Source organism: Panthera tigris, chromosome B3, assembly GCF_018350195.1.
Source record: "Panthera tigris isolate Pti1 chromosome B3, P.tigris_Pti1_mat1.1, whole genome shotgun sequence".
Classification (NCBI taxonomy): domain Eukaryota; kingdom Metazoa; phylum Chordata; class Mammalia; order Carnivora; family Felidae; genus Panthera; species Panthera tigris.
This window is the reverse complement of record NC_056665.1, coordinates 100,807,813-100,815,027: the sequence shown is the minus strand read 5'-3', so window position 1 is coordinate 100,815,027 and position 7,215 is coordinate 100,807,813. Positions and strand designations below refer to the sequence as shown.

The 7,215-nt window shown below is 39.0% G+C and overlaps 1 pseudogene; it reads left to right on the top strand.

The window, feature by feature from the left end:
- The first annotated feature begins 5,719 nt into the window (after nucleotides 1–5,719).
- LOC122239761 lies at nucleotides 5,720–5,918 on the top strand (annotated as a pseudogene).
- The last annotated feature ends 1,297 nt before the right edge of the window (nucleotides 5,919–7,215 follow it).

Below are 7,215 nucleotides of genomic sequence, written 5' to 3'. Positions count from 1 at the left end.
TGGATTCAGTCTGAAGACTGTAGCAATTATGTTCCACTCTTTTCCATGTGGATTTCTGTATCACTTTGACTTAAGCCAAAAGAAAAAAAAAATCAAGGAATGGAATAAAATTACTGCATGCAAAAGTTTCCGACTTGGGGAAGGAAGAGACCAGATCAACACGTACTTCAGAAAGCCATTCCTGGACAGGCAGAGATGTGATCAGATCGAAGTCACAGAGATCATCTAGAGTGCACCAGTGACTTAGGAAACACAGTTTTATTTTATGGGGTCTCTGGGAAAGAATCCATAGGGAAATGATTAGTTGAGACCTTGGGAGTGGAGAGAAGAGTTAGCACAGTGTGATTTAACTCTCAGAGTTCGCATTTCTCTGCCTCTTCTCTCTTGAAAAGTTGCATAACCCCCAATGGTTTCTCTCTTGCAGCAGTCTCTTAGCCTTTCTGGGTACAGACCACCTGGGAACAAGAGACCCTTATTCACCCACTTTCATCAGCAGGTGAAGATGCTCACACTGGAGTAAGAAGTGCCTTTATTGTCAACCCCAAAGCCCTCAAGAGGCAATATTAAAATATAAAAATTAATGGAAATCCCCACGAAGTTTTCTCTGAAGAATTCTTGGTGTTGGCAACAGAGCTTGGAAACTCCACCTAATGGGGGCCACAGTGATGGGTCTTGCCGGAGAATAACACATATGCAGCAGGATTCTTGGAGAGAGGCACAAATAAGAAATAGGAGATGGACGCAGTGGTGTTAAAACCGCTGCTGAGTCATACGTTTAGGTTGACATTTTAGCTATTTTTAGTGGTTTGGGGGTTGGAAAAATGTTTGGTATTTGTAAATAATGTTTTTGAATTCTAACAGTTTTCAAGTCATTTTTATTGTGCTATATACTAGGTCCTGAAAACGTCTATATTATATTTCACTAACTCAAGTACCTGAAATAACTGTGGTGGGTGAAGCTTGCACTCTCAAATCCCCAAGAAGCTATATTTGAGAATTTTTCTCTTCCTAGTTATTACAACTAATTTTCCCGTCAAATCCTAGAGGACTGCTTTGAACCAGTCTAACACTCTGAAGGCAGAAATGTATTTTAACTCATTCATGCTGGTGCTAATCTCCTCAGTGATTTATGAGGTCTTTAAAGCTTTAATTCTCTGTCTGTTAGGAGTCTTCCTTGGTAGTAAGTTGACAGTTTAAATTAGTGCGTAGACATGGCTTTCATAATGTCAGTTTTGTTTTGTCTCAGCAGCGTCTTGGAATTCCTTCCATTGTACCTCAAGTGACTCATGGCAATAAATGACTCCCTTCTCTTTTGTTCTTAATCAAGGAAGAATGGAATGAGCCACATAATGTTTGTAAAAGAGCAACTTTAATTAGTTCTCAGCTGTAGCCAGAGATGCTTGTCTTGTCTTTTTAGCATATAAGTGTAGGACGACACGATGCGCTCAGGTGGACAAATACTATTCTCCTAAAAAGCCTCATGCAGTTCCCTTCCAAAAAATAAAGGACAATTACAGTAGCAACATTTTAAGCTTTCTCTTCAAACTGGCAAGGGAGAGACCTCAAGTAGTGTCCAAGAGTTTGGGGTGAATTTTTGGAATTGAAACGAATAAACCACCAAATGAAAGAAGGTCTCCTGAAAGAAGTTTCCTTGCTCACCCTAAGGCCTTCCTATCCTTTGGGGCATAGTGCCAACATATACCCAAGGCTAGGGATGCCTTTCCTGCCAAGCTGTCAAATCATCTTCCTGAGTTTTGTATATAAGGGTAAACCCCAGATCCTTGGGGGTCCAAGTTTGTTTACTCTCAACAGCATTTGGCTTCCTAAGAAAAATGGTGAAAGAAAGTATAAAATTCCATTAAAAAAAAAAAAACCTCAAGTATTCTTGGACATCAAACAACTCTTACAACACAGTCCTTTGATGAGTTCAGTGTAAATGAATCAGAAACATATGGATAGTGTTTATGCTCAAATGCACATGCAGTTAAAAATTCTGAGGGAAATTAGTTTAGTGAGCTATGTTTGGGTCATTTCCAGCATCTACGAATTTGGAAAATCACTTCTCATGAGTAAAGATGTGGAAGAAATGGTTGAGCACCCCTTGAACTGAAAAATGGGCACGTTCAGCAGCCCATGCTGTGTTGTGTATCATAAACACGGTAGCAGAGGGCACAAATCTTGGGAAAGCTCCAGGCCAGGAAGAATTGGGGCTACTGATGTGGTAACAGTTTCTGTATCTCATTACCGGCTGTCAGTACCTGTGCAAAAAAGTTCCATTCTTAACAATCATGGCCTACCAACTTCTTTGGATTAGTGCAGCCATTGGATATTTTTTTGTAGATCATACTTTGTGCTTAGGTCATTGGAACCCATTGGCTATGTGGCCCTCCCTCCCTCTGGTACAACCAGTGCTTTCCTTTCACTTTGATGAGAGTAGAAACTACTAATCATGTTATAAATGTGGGAAATGGTCACACACATGGTTTCTGGAACATCTAAGAACTGTAAAAATATCCCCATTTGGATATAATGTGGTCCTAAAAGCTTCAATATTTCTCATACCTAGCAGGACCTAAAAAATATTGAATTTTGAGTTATATCACTTTAATCCAAGTGAGTGTCATCATTTATTGAGGACAAAGGAACAAAGTACAGAGACTACTGTATCTTGATACGTCAGATTTCTTTATTTTTTGGACCTGTCTCATGGACTAGGTCTGGATCATTGATTATTGCTTCAGTGGGCCTTATAATGATAAGATGTTGGCGGTGAGAATGATAGAAACCTCCGTGGTGTATATTAATGTCCAATCACAGAGAGGCACTAATGATGTCCTTTCATTTTAATCTATTTGCTAAAAGTCCTAAGTATCTACTACTATATGAATAACACAGCACGAGATGCTGAGGGTCATGCAAAAATGTAAATAACACAAGACCTATGCCTTCACAAAGAACCTAAAATTGAAGTTACAAAATACACTTGATGAAACAATAGCACTAGAGAGGTCACAGTGAAATGATATTCCATTGCTAAACTAATGACATAAACCATTGGTGAGGAATTTAAGGTAGACCTAGACAATGTGGGATAGTGAAAGTTCATGAGATTCTCGAACATTGCTGAAAATGTAACAAAACGGAGAACATTATATTTGCTGGATCTTTTCTAAGAAGAGCACTGTATGTGGTTGAAATACTCTGATAAGCCTTTTAACTTGAGGACACAGAGGGAGAGTTAGAAATCCCAGCTCTACCGTGAGCTACTTGTGTGACTTTGTCCAAATTACTTGTTCTTAGCCGGCATTCTCATCATTGGGATGGTAATTAATATTAAGATAGGGATCAATACCTTTCTATCTATCTATCTATCTATCTATCTTTCTATTTATCTATTTGTCGTTTATTCATTCAGTAGCTCTTTAAGAGATTATGATGTGCCAGGAACTATGAAGGAAAGTGAACTATGGTGCTTTGGTAGCTTTGGTAGCTTTGGTGGAGGCAGCAGGCTTGTGCAGGATTTAAATGGGGGAAAAAAAAGGTAAGTTGATTTTAAACTACATAATTTTTACTTTGGTTCATGTAATTATTTACACAGTTATTGCCAAAAATGTTTTAAAACCAAATGTCAGACAAATATCTTTCTTTCCCATCATATAAACTCAAACCCTGCTTTCTTTCTCTCTTTCTCCATTCTCTCCTCTCTCAGACCTTTGTCTGGAATGAGAGAAATACGTGGTGCTTTGTTTTCACTCATGAGCTTTGTTCCTCTCTTCTGAAAACACACATGGTATAAATAGAGCTTTGTAGGATGTGTACTCACTCTTCCTTTTGCTGCTCTGCCCTCGACTCTGTATGACCTTGGGAATGCACATCTCTCTATGTGTCAATGTCTTCATCTGTAGACTAATAATACTGACTAGTACATAAAGCATTCAGAGAGCCTCATGAAAGATACAAAGACATGTTATTATATTCTCATGAAGCTTATTGCTCATGGTCCCATTGCCCTATAGATACTTATGAAATTTTCTTCTCTTAATAACCTTTTATATTTCATTAGTTTGATTGCTGTGAGACATCTTCTGCCTTGCATTATTGAAGGGATTGGGCACACCCCAAAGAACAATTACACCTCTGGGAAGCAAAAGGGTAGTGTGGGAAGCATGGGGAGGAATAAGGAAATCATGAATCATCTGAAGATACCTTATTTTTAATACGGTGAAAAGCAAAAAAAAAAAAAATGTCTATCATTTCATGGGGCCAAAAATGATCTAAGTAGACCAGTCAAACCAAGCATCTGAATGTCTAAATAGAGCCTGTAGATCAATCATATTCATGTTTACTTGTTTGAGCCAATCAAATAGCTTGTCATAAGCATATGCTAGATTTCTATAAGAAATCAAAGACCTAGGCCAGTTTTGGGTGGCTTCATGCCAGAGAAGCCAAAAATCTCAAGATATTTAACTTCTAGAGACATCGAATTCTGTGTAACAGGGCAGGAATTAACATGAGAGAAGGGGAGAGACTATAGAATAGAACTCTGTTACAATGTCATCCATCACAGAATTAGACACACCACAAGGTCATGACATACCCTTAGAGAGAAAATGTCCATCAAAGTAAAGGCCAGATATAATACAGATGTTAGGTGTGGCTCCACCCATACCCTAATTCCGGGCTTCTCCACATAGAAAGTTTGCCTGATGCTCTCAGCACCACAGAAGCAACGCTGAACAGGGATATCAGTTTCTTTTTTCTTCCTTTCTCTTGCACTTGGCTGCTCCTCTAGGTAATGTCTAGAGACTATGTGAAGAAGATCACCTGGAGGCATGCCGAATTATTAACCTCACCTGAACGCTCATGTGTCTCAGGTGCAACCCCAGAGGATTCATTGCTCTGCATTTTGATATCCTCAGCACAGCAGGAACAAAAGTGTGAGGGGAGGAGGTAAATACTTGGTTCCCTGTGCACCGGATGGAGAGCCTTCACGGTGGAGATGGGGTCCATTTCCCCTGTAAATCCTTAGCATCAGGCGCCATTTAGGTGCTTAATAAATGGGAATCGTGCGAGTGGAGCCTTGACTCAGAGGGAAGGTATAAAACCAGGGCAAAGAGAAGAGCAAGTGTAGCCAATCAGTATGCACCTGAAATTAGAAGCTCCAGGCGTCAAGCAGTCAAGATGTCAACCATCATGAACTGTCACAGTCTCCTACAAGAAAAAAATACCATCTTGATTTATCGACCGCGGAGGTCACTGACCCTTATGAAGAGGAAATACAAAGAGAGAAGGGGCATGCCAGTGAAAAAATTACTATTTGATTTAATTTTGTTTTTAATGCCATTAAAAAATATCTATGTATATGTATAGATATAGATACATAGATATAGGTAGATGTAGATAGATGCATATGTAGATATAGATGTATCTTGTGACAAGCAGTGTGAGGTGATAGAAAGCCCACTGCATTGGGCTCTCCACATAAGCCATGCAGCCCTTGGGGGGCATTTAGTTTCTGCAGGGACTCTGTTCCCTCTTCTATAAAATGAGAGGCAGGATGAATTTCATTTCTCAAATTCTATGTTTCTACCTAGGTTTAGTTAAAATCTAATAATGTTTTTCCATCACAATTTCTACAACTTAGTATACAGAGTATATTAATATATAGCGAGTGGACATCACACTTGATGTATTTTGTCCTTTTAAAATCCCATCTAGAAGCTTTGCTCAGTGGCAGTATCGTAGCCAATGAGGTTTATCCGAGGCGCGATTATTGCTAATTAAAATCCCATCTATAGTTTTCACATGCACAAGGCTATAATACAGATAGACGAGCAAGTATAAAGGATAATTATTAATGTCTGCATTTCTAATTTATACTCTTCTGGGATAGGAATTTCTACACATTTAAACATTAATTTACGTCTCCACATTTAAGCCAGAAAAATGCCAATTGTTCAACATCGCATTATGAACATTTGCAAGCATACAGAGAACTGAAAAGAATTCAGATTTTTTTATATGTAATTTATTGTCAGATTGGCTTCCATACAACACCCAGTGCACATCCCAGCAGGTGCCCTCCTCAATGCCCATCACCCACTTTCCCCTCTCCTCCCCCCCATCAACCCTCAGTTTGTTCTCAGTATTTAAGAGTCTCTTGTGGTTTGCCTCCTTCCCTCTCTGTAACTTTTTTTTTTCCTCCTTCCCCTCCCCCTGGTCTTCTATTAATTTTCTCAGGATCTACGTATGAGTGAAAACATATGGTATCTGTCTTTCTCTGCCTGACTTATTTCACTTAGCATAACACTCTCCAGTTCCATCCACACTGCTACAAATGGCCAGATTTCATTCTTTCTCATTGCCAAGTAGTATTCCATTGTATATATAAACCACATCTTCTTTATGGACATCTTTTCATGTGCCGTAGTATTCCATTGTATATATAAACCACATCTTCTTTATGGACATTTAGTTGATGGACATTTAGGCTCTTTCCATAACTTGGCTATTGTTGAAAGTGCTGCTATAAACATTGGGGTAAAAGTGCCCCTATGCATCAGCACTCCTGTATCCCTTGGGTAAATTCCTAGCAGTGCCATTGCTGGGTCATAGGATAGATCTATTTTTAATTTTTTGAGGAAACTCCACACTGTTTTCCAGAGCGGCTGCACCAGTTTGCATTCCCACCAACAGTGCAAGAGGGTTCCCGTTTCTCTACATCCTCTCCAGAATCTATAGTCTCCTGATTTGTTCATTTTAGCCACTCTGACCGGGTGAGGTGGTATCTCCGTGTGGTTTTGATTTGTATTTCCCTGATGAGGAATGACGTTGAGCATCTTTTCATGTGCCTGTTGGCCATCTGGATGTCTCCTTTAGAGAAGTGTCTATTCATGTCTTCTGCCCATTTCTTCACTGGATTATTTGTTTTTCGGGTGTGGAGTTTGGTGAGTTCTTTATAGATTTTGGATACTAGCCCTTTATCTGATATATCATTTGCAAATATCATTTCCCATTCCACTGGTTGCCTTTTAGTTTTGTTGATTGTTTCCTTCATAGTGCAGAAGCTTTTTATCTTGATGAGGTCCCAATAGTTCATTTTTGCTTTTAATTCCCTTGCCTTTGAAGAATTCAGATTTTAAAAAGACGTTTTCTTTTTGTTTCCAAATGACTTATCTCTGCATCTCCAAGGAAGAGATTTAAATACTAAAAGTA